Here is a 15,039-nt window from a genome sequence, read left to right on the forward strand (position 1 = left end):
TTCTTCTTTCGAAGGTTTAGTTTTGTTCTGCCTGATGACAGGAGAATGAATTAAATGGCTTTTTAAAAATGGCTTTAAGATTTGCTTTTGCCTGAAAAAGATTTTGTATTTAGTTTTTCATCATAGTTTTATAGTTATGATTCATTGTACTTAGGATCTTGATTTTTAAAAAAATGCTGTGTGTGTGTGTTTCTGTGTTCACTGTTCAGCAGCTGAGATGGGGCTACTCCCGTCTGATGCCAGGATGGCTGAATGGCCTTTTCAGAAGTAGTTGTTGGCCATATGGATTGGGGATCTACCTTGGCATGTGAGGTAGAAGGCAGGGGTCTGCAGCATTTTCTGCTCTCTCTGCTCTAAGTCCAGCTTGTCACCAGAACGTAAGTTCCATGAAGGGTGGCATTTGTCTGGAGATTTGCTGCTGTTTTCAGCCACTGAATGCCTGATGCATGTTGGACGCTCAGCGAATGTTTATAGAACGAACGAGACACTTAGAAGCTTGTGGCTCTGGAAAGGAGAATTTTTTTTCCCTTCATCTCAGTTGGAGGAAAACAGGAAGATTCACATAGTCCTTCTCTTATTCTTTCTGCAGCAGAGACATATTGAGAGATCAAGGCAAGACTTAACATTTCATTTAAGAAACTGGAGAGAAAACAATCTTATATTCATGCCCTATAACTTAGTGGAAGCACTGGCCTTGCAGCAGGGTCCCTGAGAAATTGGATTCTTCTTTATGCCCTTTTATAAAGACAGCTTGTTATCTCTGTCACTAAGGACCAGATGGGTCATCCATAAGCCCTGATGAAGAATGGTGTGGGATTCGGTGACACTCAGCTCATATCTGGGCTCTGGTCTATTGCAGTGTGTGACCTGGCTTGCCTTACAGTTTCCTTCCCTTAAAATGGGCTAACACCTATAGTTCTAAGGATCCCATGAGACGAGGAGAGCACCCACTACTGTCAGAGCACCTGGCACAAAGGAAATACTGCTTTTCCCTTCCAAAATAAGGCCATTTTTAAAAGTCTCCTTTAAGAAGTTGACATTTCTTTTTGAAGAACACATATGCATTTTTTTTTAAAGGAAGTTCTATATGGCAGTGGAGTTGCTGGAGTTATGACTTGGCACCGAGGGGCATGTTTAGGCCCTTACGTAACTGTGCTGATCTGAACTAGTTTGTTAATGGACCAACATTCTTAAATGTAGAAGACACGTGAGAGACCATGGGGACATCTAAACTAAGTGTTTGAGGTCTGCTAATCCAGGGCAGCTTTCTCTTCCGAGTTTAATTTAGAGGAATAATGATTCTCTGTAATAACTAAAATGCAGGAAAGAATTAGGTTGGAAACACTTGGCTAATTGTAAATTCTAAGATACATTTCAGTTAATTCAGGTGTTTTAAAATCAACCGGAGTGAACAGATACACTTGTGAGTGTCCATCAAGTCAGACACTGTATGTGTCCTCTAAATATTTCAGTTGTTTCCTTTTTTACTCTTTAGAAGAAATTAAATTATCTGGGCAGGTTAATCTTCTCAGACTATTATAAATGTGCAAATAATATGCTATTTACAGTGTTTTTTTAATAGAGGGCTGGTCAGAAGAACTCATATGTTTTCTTCTGCTTTATGCAGAAGCAGTTATGCATTCAGAAAACAAAGCAGTCTTTCATTTATTAAGAAAATGCACGCTTAACAAAACCAATGAATTTTAATAGGAGAAGAGTATTAGGATTCATCGTCTTCTTGAAATGCAGACACACTAACGGTGGAATCCTGGAAGCTCTGGCTCTGGAGCACTTCATCGGTACCTTGTGGGCACTGCTTCCTTCTCCCGTCTACTAGAATTATTTACAAACTCATGCCGATCCCTTACTGCACACCGGGCTTCGTCAGTGGTGTGATCCATGTCTCATTCACTCTCAACTCTCAACGTTATTCGAGAAAATGCCGTATGCATAGTGGGGCTCAATAAATGTTTGCTGGAATGAAAACATTGAGCAAAGCATGAAGGGCTGGGTTCCTTTGGGTTCCCTTCATTTAAGATGGGCATTTGTGGGAGAGTTCATGGCCTTCTTGGATCCTGGCCGAATCACTGCACTGGACTTCATTTAGGATGGGAGAGAAGCCTGCCTGAAAATCACCTAAGGCAACTTTCTTTGTAAGGCGGGAATCTGTTGAAATAGGCATGAACAGTTTAGAATTTCTGTAAGTAAAGCCAATGCCACTTGAATCTTTTGGTGGTGTTTTGGTTTTCCTTATTGGCTCTAGTGCCAAGGAGAAATGGGAATGAGGGTGGGGTCTGTGGTGTTGCCTTCCTGAGGGAAGGGACGCAGGGCCATAGGAGGGGGTGGTCCGAGAGGAGAGGCGAGTGATCCGCTGCCGTGAAGGGGTCAGGAGAGGACCTCTGTGGGCGCCAGGCCTAGGCGAGATTCTAGAAGACATTAAAGATGACTCTGAAGACTTCTTCAGATGTTGTCACTCTCCTCGTTTATTATTTGCGCTGTGTTTTCGGCTTCGTCATTGCTATGGCAAATGATAGGGAATCGAGAAGGGGCGGGTAGGCATGCCTGGTTTCCTTCCCTGCATGGCCTGATTCCTCCATCCACACTGTCTGGGAAAACCAGGCAGCAGCCCTGAAGACGGATGGCGCATTGGGATTCTGTTTTCTGATCCCTGCTGGGTCTCATCTAGCTCCAGCATCCAGGCATCCACTGTCTGCAGAGCTCGGCCTCGGGAGGAGAGCAGGAAAGAGGAGGCTCTGCCTTTACCAGGCTTGGCGCTCGTGTTATCTGACTATCCCTGTATTTCCCTACAGGATAGCCCCCAGATTCCTTACCAGAAATAAAGGGCCCTTCACACCCTCCATGTTTTATCCACATTTCCTGCTACATACTCATTTTGTAGTTCAGGTAGGTAAGCATTTACCGAACGTCTGCTTTGTGATATTTACTATGCTAGATGCTAAGAACATAAAAAGTAAAAAAGATTTGGTTTTTGTCTTCTAAGAATTTACAGTCTAATGGGATAGGCCACTATGTAAACCGTGGTTTAAAGGAAGATCCTGGGGAAGCACGGAGGTGGTGTCCGTGTCCACAGGCCTCCTCTGCTCCATCCTCCCCAAGCCACTCAGTGGGTGTGTTTGGGGGCCAGTTAGCGCTGGTGTGATACTGGTGTTTTGTATCTGTAGTATTGTATGACAGTTGCTATACTGAAAAATAATTTTAGTTACTATAAGTACTGTAAGAGTCGAAAGAAGTTATACTCAGTTTATGGTATCTAGTCTGGCAGGACATGAGACTAGTATTTTGGAAATATTTTCAATAATGGGGATGTGATTGTTGAATTTAAAAGAAAATTAGAAGTCTTCCAGCTTTCCTGTTACAATTTTACCATATTTTAGCCCTTCCATTCCCAGTCTCTCTTTATTGATGAAGAGTATTTTTGGGCTGGATTATCTAGATCTCAGTGGGGGTGAATTTGCTGTCTTTCCTAGTAGACATTCGGAAGTGTCCAGAGACCTTTTTGGTTGTCATAACTTGGGAGGTCCTTTTGGCATCTCCTGGGTAGAGTCCAGGGTGCTGGTATTCTATAATGCTCAGGATGGTCCCCCACAAAGACTCTCTGACCCAGAATGTTGATTGTGCCGCGATTGAGAAATTCTGATCTGGATGAATAACCTGCAATGCTCACATTCACCAGAAGATTTTACAAGCTCCAAAATCAAATGTTCCCATGAAGATATTCAAAAAGATTATTTTGGACAAAATGGGGTTGAAGAACTACATGGGAGTTAGGTTGATTGGCAGTGATTTTTCATGGTTGACCTCTCTTACTTTATTTTGGCTTTCACTGTTTTGTTTTTAAATAACAGACTTGATTTTAGAAATTGAGGTATAATTGACATGCAGTATTATATTAGTTTCAACTAATATTGTGTAACATAGCGTAGAACATATGTGATGGTGTACAACATAGTGATTTGGCATTTGTATACATTGTGAAATCGCCACAATAAGTCTACTTACCATCTGTTGCCCTGAAAAATTCATACAATATTGTTGATTATATTCCCCATGCTGTACCTTAATCCCCAACACTTTTCATTTTGTAACTGGAAGTTTGTACTGCTTGATTCCCTTCACCCACTTTGCTCTCCCCTCAACCCTCCTCTCCTTTGACAGACCACCAATCTATTATTTGTATCTATGAGTCTGGGTTTTGTTTTAAGGATTCCACATATAAGTGAAATCATACAGTATTTGTCTTTGTGTGACTTACTTCACTTAACGTAATGCCTTCAAGATCCATTTATGTTATTGCAGATGGCAAGATAACATTTTTAATGGCTAAATAGTATTCCAATTCATACATATGTATATACCACACCATCTTTTTCTATTCATCCATTGACACTTAGGTTGTTTCCATATCTTGGCTATTATAAATAATGCTGCAGTGAACATGGAAGTGCATATAGCTTTTTGATTAGTATTTTCCTCTTCTTTGGTTAGGTACCCAGTATCTGTTGCTAGATCATATCGTAGTTCTATTTTTAATTATTTGAGGAACCTCCTTACTCTTTTCCATAGTGACTGCACCAATTTACATTCCCAGCAGTAATGCACAAGTGTTCCCTTTTCTGAACATCCTTGCCAACATTTGCTTTTTCTTGTCTTTTTGGAAATTGCCATTCTGACAGATGTAAGGTGATATCTCATTGTGGTTTTGATTGGTTTGTCTGTGATGATTAGTTATGTTGAGCATCTTTCTGTGTGCCTGTTGGTCATCTGTATGTCTTCGTTAGAAAACTGTCTATTCAGGTCCTCTGCCCACTTTTTAAGTGGATTGTTTGTTTTTGTTATTAGTTGTATGAGTTCTTTATATATTTTCATTATGAATCCCTTATTGGATATATGATTTGCAAATCTTTTCCCGTTCAGTAGGGTGCCCTTTCCTTTTCTTGGTGTTTTTTTTTTTCACTGTACAGAAGCTTTTTAGTTTTATGTAGCCCCATTGTTTAGTTTTGCTTTTGTTTACCTTGCCTTAAGAGTCAGATCAAAAAAAAAATCACTAAAACTGATGTTGAGGATCTTACTGCCTATGTTTTCTTCTAGGAGTTTTATGGTCTTACATTCAAATTTTAATCCATTTTGAATTTATTTTTGTATATGGGGTAAGATAGGGAACCACTTTCATTCTTCCACATGTAACTGTTCAGTTTTCCAATAAACACCATTTATTGAAGAGACTGTCCTTTCTCTGTTGTATATTCTTACTTCCTTTGTTGACTATTAATTGACCATACATACATAGGTTTATTTTCTGGGTGCTCTATTCCATTCCATTGACCTATGTATCTGTTTTAGGCCAGTGCCATACTGTTTTGATTACTATAGCTGTGTAGTATAGTTTGGAACAAAGGAACATGCTGCTTCTGGGTTTGTTCTTCTTTTTCATGATTGCTTTGGTTTTTCAGGGCCTTTTGTGGTTTCATACAAATTTTAGAATTATTCTAGTTCTGTGAAAAATGCCATTGTATTTTGAAAGGCATTGCATTGAATCTGTGGATTGTTTTTGGTAATGTGGACATTTTACTATATTATTCTAATCCATGAACACAGTATATTTTTATTTGTGACTTCTTCAGTTTCTTTCATCAATGTCTTATACATTCAGTATACAGGTTTTCCACCTCCTTGGTTAAATTTATTCCCTGGTATTTTATTCTATTTGATGTGATTGTAAATGGGATTGTTTTCTTGATTTCTCTTTCTGATATAGTGTATATCAGTGTATGTTATATAGAAATACAATAGATTATTGTGTATTGACTTTGTGTCCTGCAACTTTTCTGAGTTCATTTATTTTAATAGTTTTTTGGTGAAGTCTTTAGGATTTTTTATATATAGTGTCATGTCATCTGCAAAGAGTGATTTAGTTCTTCCTTTCCAATTCATATTGCTTTTATCCTTTTATTTATTTTTTTGTCTGATTGCTGTAGCTAAGATTTCCAATAATATGTTGAATGAAAGTGGTGAGAATGGGTATCCTTGTACTGTTCCTGATCTTAGAGGAAACATTTTTAACTTTTCACCATTGAATATGATATTAGCTGTAGGTTTGCCATATATGTGACCTTTATTTTGAGGTATATTCCCTCCATACCCACTTTGTTGAGAGTTTTTTCATAAATGGATGTTGAATTCTGTCAGGTGCTTTTCTGCATCTATTGAGATGATCATATGATTTTTATCCTTCAATTTGTCAATGTTGTGTGTCACATTGATTGATTTGTGGATATTGACCATCTTCGCATCCCTGGAGTAAATCCCGTTTGATGATGGTGTGTCGTCCTTTTAATGTATTGTTGAAGTTGGTCTGCTAATATTTTGTGGAGTATTTTTGCATATGTGTTCATCAGGGATTTGGCACTGTAATTTTCTTTTTTGTGGTGTCCTTGTCTGGTTTTCATATCAGGATAATGTTGACTTTGTAAATGCATTTGGAATAATACTCTCCTCTTCAATTTTTTGGAAGCCATACAGTCATGACTTTAATTTTTTGGGAGGTTTTTTGACTAGTGATTCAGGGTTCTTACTAGTAATTGGTTTACTCAGACTTAGTTCTTCATGATTCAGTCTTGGAAGATTGTGTTTCTAGGAATTACCCATTTCTTCTGTTGCTACATAATTGCTTTTAGTAGTCTCTGGTGGTCCTTTGTATTCTTGTGGTATCAGTTGTAACTTCTCTTGAATGTCTGATTTTATTTATCTGAGCCCCTTCTCTTTTTTTTTTCTTGGTGAGTCTAGCTAAACATTTGTGGACTTCATTTAGGTTTTTGAAGAACCAGCTCTTAGTTTCATTGATATTTTCTATTGTCTTTTTAGAGCCCCTTTCTTTTATTTCCATGTTGACTTTTAATATTCACTCTCTTCTACTAACCTTGGGCTTTGTTTTTTCTTCTTTTTCTATCTCCTTTAGATGTAAAGTTAAAATGTATATTTGAGATTTCTTTTGTTTCTTGAAGTAGGTCTGTGTCACTATAAACTTCCCTTTTAGAACAGCTTTTGCTGCATCTCATAAAGTTTGGTATGTCATATTGCTGTTTTCATTTGCCTGGAGGTATTTTTTGATTTCTCCTTTGATTTTTTTCCTAAGACCCATTCATTCAGGAACATGTTGCTTAATCTCCATGTATTCATAGTTTTTCCATTTTTCTCCTTGTAATTGATTTCTAGGTTCTTACATTTGTGGTTGGAAAAGATATTTCAGTTTCTTGAATTTATTGAGACTTGTTTTATAGCTTCACATGTGATCTCTCCTGGAGAATGTTCCATGTGCAGTTGAGAGGATTATATATTGTGTTGTGTTTGGATGGAATATTCCATATATATCTATTAAGTTCATTTGGCCTACTGTGTCATTTGGGCCTTAACAAGCATGTTTTTATTAATTAATTCATAAGACATATTGTTATATTTGATTATTTCTGAGCATATTTTAGAGAACATTACCGGTGTGTTTCAGTGTTCAGCACAGACCCTATAACACAGTACACGGTGCATAGTTAATATGCATTTGTTGGATGAATGCTTAAATGCATATATTCCTGGTGATAATGACATTTTGTTTTCCAAGTACTCCTTTCGTGCTCTCACAGTCAGCTAAATGGAAAATGTATTGCCAGAGTTTATGAAAGTCATTTCAAAGATTCAGAGAGAGCGTTAGGTCAGTAAAAATATCACCTGGCTCCAAAAGGGAGAAGCTAGAAAGTCACTGACTCTGATACCAGCTTGTTTGGAAAGTTGAACAGGCATAAGCACAGCAACAGCTCACAGAAGCCCACCTGGCTCAGAGCCACAGAGAAGTAAGGTGCAAGCAAACAGTTGTACCAAAAAGCAAACTCAACACGAACCTGTCGTCAGAAAGCAAGGAGACATAACAGAGTCCCCAGAGGGAAGAGAAGCGCAGCTGAACAGAGCACCGCCGTGGGCCAGGGGCACAGACCGCGAGGGAGAGAGCGGGCCCAGAAAGGCCCCCGCCCTGCCTCATGGGCACCGTGTGCGGTAGTTCTGTTGGAAAAGTCTCTTCCAATTTCTCTCCCTGTTTTCCTGTGTGAATCCTTTCCCCCACCCAGAGTCCCTCCTGATTCTCTTTACATGCTTTGTGCTGCCTCTCTCTGTTTTTGCTCACCATGTTCTTCTGTCGAAGAACGTCATTTTCTTTCTCTTCTCTACCTTTGAATTTTTTACTTTTTAAAGACCCAGCTCAAGTTCTGTGCCCTTTGTGAAACCCTTCCTAAGTTTTTTCTACCTCGGAAATCTCCAACTATCTGAGTTACAGTGAGTCTTTCCTCCCCGCGTTCCTCTAAAGTTGGGGAACAACGTGCAGTCGTGGTTTATCTGCAGGGCTTCCAGGGGACATCCAGTGGCACATTGCAGCCGGAATGTGAGTCCCAGGGTGGGGAGAGGGTAGAGATAAGGAGAGCACCGCGACGGCTCTACGATAGAAACCTCAGAGTTTCAAAATATTAACTGGGGAGAATTCCATCTTTTTATGGTCATTGAAACAGGCAATAAGAACAGGAGAGTATCCCCATTTTGTCCAGCAGGGGCCCATTGGATGAGTGCCTGCCAGGCAAAGGATTTTTGGCTAGAGCGCATGCATAGTACCCTGTTCACTGGCTTAAGACCTGAGTGAAGGTTCTGACAGTCCCTATCCGGACAAGAAGGGGTGTGCTGAAACGCTTTAACTTGTCTGCAAACTCCAGACCCTTCTGCTCCCCTGTGGACAGGACTCCATCCCAGTTTAGGATGCAGGTAGAGTACAGCCAGTCTGGTTTCCTCAGGGTCCGAGTACAACAGGAAAGGTGTGTTTGTGTCTTGCTATGTCCGGGTCTTGGCAGCAAGCTCAAGTAGAGAGGTCACGCTTTGCTAATTGGCCAGAGCCAACCCCTCAGGGCTAGGCATTCCTGTCAGTCTCTCTGGGGACCCTCTCCCCAGATTCAACCTGGAGCTTAGCAATATTATGTAGAATTCCCAACAGCACTGGGTTTTGATCAGCTGTTCTTAGAAGAGCATTATTAAAAACAGAAACTGCTCAGAGGGTGTGCTTAACATTAAAGTGTTAAGCAGTGGAGGGGAGAAGAGAGTTATAAAAATGAAGTTTAATTTTGCTACAGAGAACTTTCATTCTTGCTCAGTGTTTCTTAAGGATGTCTTTAAACCTTCCCGGAGGGAGGTCTTTAGACAGTTGATTGATTTTGCAGCAAAAACTCAGACAGATCCGTTAAAATTAAAACCTCATGTTGGGTGCAAAATTTCATTAATCAAACCTGTCCTTATTACAAGCACTTGTTTTCTATTCATGTGAGACTATTGGGTAGGGAATATTCACCTTGATTTTTGTATTCAGAATATTCAGTTGCCTGTTTATCTTGGTTTCATGTATTTCTGGATGAAAATTTCCCCTTTTTGTGTGCAGCTGAGTGTATCTCTCAGTTGCCAAAAGGAGAGGAATATTGCTATTAAATGCAGATGATCATTTATTTGCAAGTTAAAATATATTCTGAGAAGGATGAGAGCTTATTCTTGCCCGGAGCTTGTGTGTTCTATGAGAGCTGTGTGGTTCCTCGGGGGGGTTGTGTCTGTGCTGTGCTTTTTCCCTGTGTCTCAGCAGTAAGTTCCATTCCTGTTCCTGCAGTACTTATGTTGGCATAAGAAGTAAAGAAAAGTGGCAAGCTGTATCTGGAGTGGACCTGTGGGAAATAAGAAACCCATTATATTTGCACAATTTGCATGCAGGGCTGGTGAGTCTGAAAGATTCTAAATTGTATTTCTAAATGCCGTCAGGGAATCACATTGCATTTGGTTACTGACATTGACGGGATGCATCTTAAATGACCAAGGGTACCTGAAGTCTTGGAGGTGCTTGATCTATAAGGAAAGGAAGTCAGACATTATTACACACATGTATGTGTGTGTGTATAAAGTAATACTGAAAAGTTTTATTGAGTTACATATTGGGTACTTTGTAGATGTCATGCATGCAAAGGTAAATACAGTATGGTCCTTGTCCTCTAGGAACTAGAGTCTAGGAGGAAATGCTGACAAGTGAAACAGCAGTCAAGGTACAGGGGAGAGGGCTCTGCTCAAGGGCCTGAAGCATATACAATTCCGGGGACCCTTCTTTAAAAGTGTACAATACTACAAAAAAGAATTTGGTAGAAAATGTATGTTTATTTTAGAAATCACTTTTGCAGGCGAGGAGCCCCGAAGTGTCAGCTCTCATCCCAGCCTGTGTGACACCGAGGGATAGGAGCCCCTGGGAAGGCCCACCCCTGGGTCTTGGGAAGTGCTTCCTGGAGGAGGCAACACTCTGGGGGGGCGTTGCTGCCTCTCCTGCTCCCCCAGATGTGTTCTCCATGCAGCAGCCAGAATGAGCTTTTGGAACTTGATTCTGGTAACACCCCTGCTGCCCAAGCTCTCCACGTGTCCCATCACACCCACCAGTAGGTTCTTCCTAGTGTGCAACGCCTGGCCTCTCTGCTGCTCTTTGAGTGCATCCGCTGTCTTCCCGTTCCCTCTGCTTGCAGGATTCGTCCCCACGGAGGACATAGGGCTTGCTCCTGTCCCGCTTCCCTGTGTATTTCCTGGCAGCCCTCGCCACCTGTGGCGCCTCTGCGGTCTCTGCCCTCTTCGTTCCGACTTCCTTTCTTCAGGGCGTTGTCACTCCATCACACACTCACTTCACTGTCTCCCTGACTGCAGTGTGAGCTCCGGCAGGACGTCTCGCTCTCTGCTGTATTCCCAGCACCTAGAGTGCTGCATGCAGGAGACCCTCCTTAAATTCATCTGTGGTTTGGGGACAGTAGTGGGGAGGTTTGTCCCCAATGGCTTATGAAGAGGGAAGCTAACAGTCTTCTAAATAATTAAAAAAGCACACACATGCTTGTTTCTGAGCAGCATAAATTTTCATGGATTTCTAAATTCTTTGGAGAAAATTTCCCGGCTAGGTACCTACGGACAGTCACCATCAGATGCTCTGAAACAGGCCTGATATTGTGCTGTAATTAGTACCTTCATTAGCTGTTTTGTTGAGTCAACTACTTCATTTGGATTTGGTTGGAAACGATTTTAAGCTTGAAAAGTGGAAAAAGGAGGGAAAAGTTTAAAGTGTGTGTGTGTGTGTGTGAAGTGTAATTTTAAAGGAGTGAAAAAATCCAATATGAAGTATTTTCTTCTACTAATTATGTGTGGTTAAACTATTTAAAAAATGCACTTGATCATGCAGGCAGCTTGTTCTTTATTTTCTCGTAGGATGCACAGGGACTGTTCCCTAAGACCCACTTTCCACAAGGGGTACCATGGGGAGGGTCAAAAATTTCCTTTTTGGGTGGGGGAGAAGACAGAACATACGTTCTTTTATATTTTGCTGTAAGGATGGACACAGACAGCTTCACTTGTTCATTTGTCACGTTCTGAACTGAGGTGTTTCTAGGGAGCAGTGGGGGGTCACGTCTGCAGGGTAAAGAGGGACACCTTCACACACCTGGCCCTTTTGCAGTGTATGTTTGCAGGGTTAAGTACATTTACAAATCACATTATCCAGTTTTAACTAAATTGACCTTCACAAAATAGATAAGTGGCCTTCAAAAACAAATTGATTATTGTACTAACAAGCAAAAATGCAAATGAACATCAAGAAAATGGCAGAACTAATATTGTTTCTGCTACTCACTGTACGGGTTCCTTACACAAGTAAAAAGCAATGATAACGTAATCCTGTTAGTCAAAAATTCAAAACCACCAGGAAGATTATTTGAAATGTGGGTTTATAGCTGTGATGGTAACAATGGGTCTTGTACTAACTGGATAGTTGGTCTTGTTATATTAGTTACTGGTCAGAATACATGTATATACTATTTATAAATAAGTGTGTGAACATGTTGAGGGATGTTGAGGGATCATACGGTAGTTCATTCTGTGAGGACCTCCCATACTGTGTCCATAGGGGCTGCACTGATTTCCGTTCCCACCAGCAGTGCACAGGCTTCCCTTTCTCCACATCCTTGCAAACAACCTTTGTCTTCTGTCTTTTTTTTTTTCTTTTTTTTTGTCTCCTGTCTTTTTGATGACAGCCATTCTGACAGGTGTAAAGTGATGTCCCCTTGTGGTTTGCATTGCCCTGTCCAGGACAATCTGCATTGTCCTGATGACCAGTGATATTGGGCACCACAAGTGTGGTTCTGAATCTTTGTTCTGTTGTTTACAAACTGCACATCAGGCCCCTTACTGAACCTCTGAGACCCTGTGTCCACGTCTGTGTCTGTGACACGGAGATAACACCACCTGCCTCCCGGGTGTGTGTAAGGGTTGTGTGGACATGAAGCACACAGAGGGCAGCTGGGTGACTGCCGGTCAGGCCCCCCTCTCTCCCCGCTGCCTCCGTAGTCGGTCTGTGCGGCCACTGAGGGGGAAGGCTTACCTTTACGTGCTCCACCACAGAGGTCTTTCAACTTTTTGCTCAGGTATCTCCTAAAAGAATTTTGGAAAATCATATATACCCTCACCTCACATTTTTTAAAGTTAACGTAGAGAAGTTTCATAAATTTGCAACATTGCAAAATAATCCCTAGGTTATTATAAATATTGATATTTTAAAATAAAGCTAGTCACACCTTCTCAGTCTAGCCAATGAAATACAATTACCAGGTTGTCTGATAGACCCTCAGCGTTGGTTGGTGAGTGGGAAGAGCCGAGAGTTCATCTCCCACCTGCCCTCTGCCCTCTGCCCTCTGCCTCTGTCCCTCTCCCAGTCTTCCCCCAACACCACCCCAGACCTCGGTGACCCCCCCGGCAGCAGAGTGCCCCAGTACTTCCAGTCCCACCGGGTGGGCTCGCAGCGGTTCTGGCTTTCTCCGGGCCTCTGGTCCCGGGGCTGCACTCACACCACCCTCTCCTTTTGCTTCTTCAGCTCAGGGCTGGTCGTGACTTCCGGGAATCGCTTCTCTCTGTCTCGCCCCACAGGTCCCTGTTGGTCTATGAGCTCTTCTATTTGTGTGACCAGTTTGTTCCCCTGCATCCATTCTCTCTGTGGCATATTCCGAAAGTGAGTTCTGTTTTCCCAGTGAGATTCTGACCGATACTCCAGTCTCTATTGATATGCCAAGACTTGGAATTGTCCTATTTTCACTGGAAGATTTGAAAGCGATGGAAAGATTCAGGAAACATGAGTGATGTGCTTTTGTTTAAAAAACAGAACAAGGGCAGTTGTGAGGAGGAAAGATGTTCTCATGCAGAACAATTTGGGGAAAAAGCACAAATAGAAAATAAGGCCATATAACCTAATTCCCTTTAAATGAGTACCTGTGAAATTTCTTTGTGTGCCCCAGCATGGCGATTGCTGCCTGGCAAGGTGAGGCAGTTTGCGTACAGCAGGCATATGATATGTTGTTTGAGTAAATGGGTGACCACATACATACCAAAGTCCAGAAGGTCTTCTGCAGTATATGTGGGGTCCAAAGTCAGCCCGCCAAGGGCCATGTGTGCCATGTCTGGCACATTCTGTGGCTGCAGCTCATAGATGGCTGGACAGGGCGTCTGCAAGGCCCGCTGCCTGGCTGAGCAGATAGAGCCCCCGGAAGGGCAGGCAGCAGGTAGGAAGCCGGAGGAGTGACAGCCATCAGCTGGAATTGGGCTGCTCTTCCCCCTGCCAGCACCAACCGTGGCGGCGCTGATGGCGGCGGCCGTGCGCACCTGCCACCTGGCTTTGGAATGCTGCCACTCAGCTGGGGAAATCTCTCCCATAAATTTGTTTACAGAATGCCAAATTGTGCCCGTATTGGTTAGCCAACCAGTCTGAAAATAGCCTGAGGAGGATTCATAAAAGGACCACTATCATTGGTCATAGAACAGAGTCCTTCCCCCAAAAGAGTACTATTTAGTATTTTCCTTTGCTTTTTGCTGGTTTTGTTAAGTTGCAAAGCTATCCTGAACTTCAGTCTGTATTCAGGTAGGATGAGACTGGAGCTTAAAATACCAAAAACCAAAAAACAAGCCCCCCCCCAACCCGCTGCCCCAACCAAAGCAGGTGCTTGTGGAGAAAGACGCCTGTCATTTGTTGAGTGCTGGCTCGGCCCTGTGGCCAGGGCTCCTGGTCTCTGATGGACCTGGACCTGTTCTCACAGTGAGCTTATTGGGTAGATACTGTTATCAAGCCCATTTTGTTGATGGGAAAACTGAGACTTTGGTCAAGTTGGTTGCCCAGAGCCACACAACTCATAGGCATGGCTGAAGGGTCGGTGATCTAGCCATTCTGGCTTCAGGATAATTTTTTAGTCACTAAATCAAATTGTCTGAGAAGCTGAGTACATTAGCCTTTGACACTCTAAGGGGTATTGGTGTTTCCCGAGGAGGCTGGTTTCCTGTTTGCCTGTCTTACCTGGGAGGGAAGGACCTTGGTGTTCAGTATCTTGAGACAAAGTTAAATTTAATTTATAGTGGTTAATACTGTTTCAGAGAGCCACCCTGGGTACAGAATTGGTGGTTTCTTACAGGGAGGTTGTACCAGCTGAGAAAATTTGGGAAGATGAGAGCTCTGAAAGACAAAGGCAAGCCTTGTAAATTTAGAAATTTGACCCTTTAACTGATGATTCTTTTAAAAAATATGTAAGACTCAAGTCATACGGTCTGCAGACTTCCAGGAGGGATTAAAGATTAGAGATGAGTGTTTTGGGAAGATGACACATGAGAGATGGAGTAGTGCCCCAGACAAGAGCAACGTTAGCTCTTAAAAAAAAAAGCTCGAGACCTCAAACCTGCGGAGCAGGGTGCCCAGGAAGCAAGAGGGCTTTACACGAATACCTGGAGGCATCAGGTGCCAGGGAACAGGCTGCCTTTTGGGGCCTGGGGGAAATAGAAAATACTTTTGAAAGCCAAACTACAGAGATGCCCTTTTCATGTTTTTTAAAATACGTAAGGAATGAAAATATGTTTTGTATAGTAATGTGGAAGCAGCAAGCAAAGAGTCTGTTAATGGAGCTT

General features: G+C 42.0%; 1 protein-coding gene and 1 pseudogene across 8 annotated transcripts in view; both read left to right on the forward strand.

The window, feature by feature from the left end:
• The window catches only part of MTUS2 (microtubule associated scaffold protein 2), a 501,163-nt gene that overhangs the window by 22,478 nt on the left and 463,646 nt on the right, over positions 1 to 15,039 (forward strand). The window lies entirely within an intron of this gene.
• The window catches only part of LOC108410357 (coilin pseudogene), a 74,552-nt pseudogene continuing 73,092 nt past the window's right edge, over positions 13,580 to 15,039 (forward strand).

This window comes from Manis javanica, chromosome 1, assembly GCF_040802235.1.
Source record: "Manis javanica isolate MJ-LG chromosome 1, MJ_LKY, whole genome shotgun sequence".
Taxonomy (NCBI): Eukaryota; Metazoa; Chordata; class Mammalia; order Pholidota; family Manidae; genus Manis; species Manis javanica.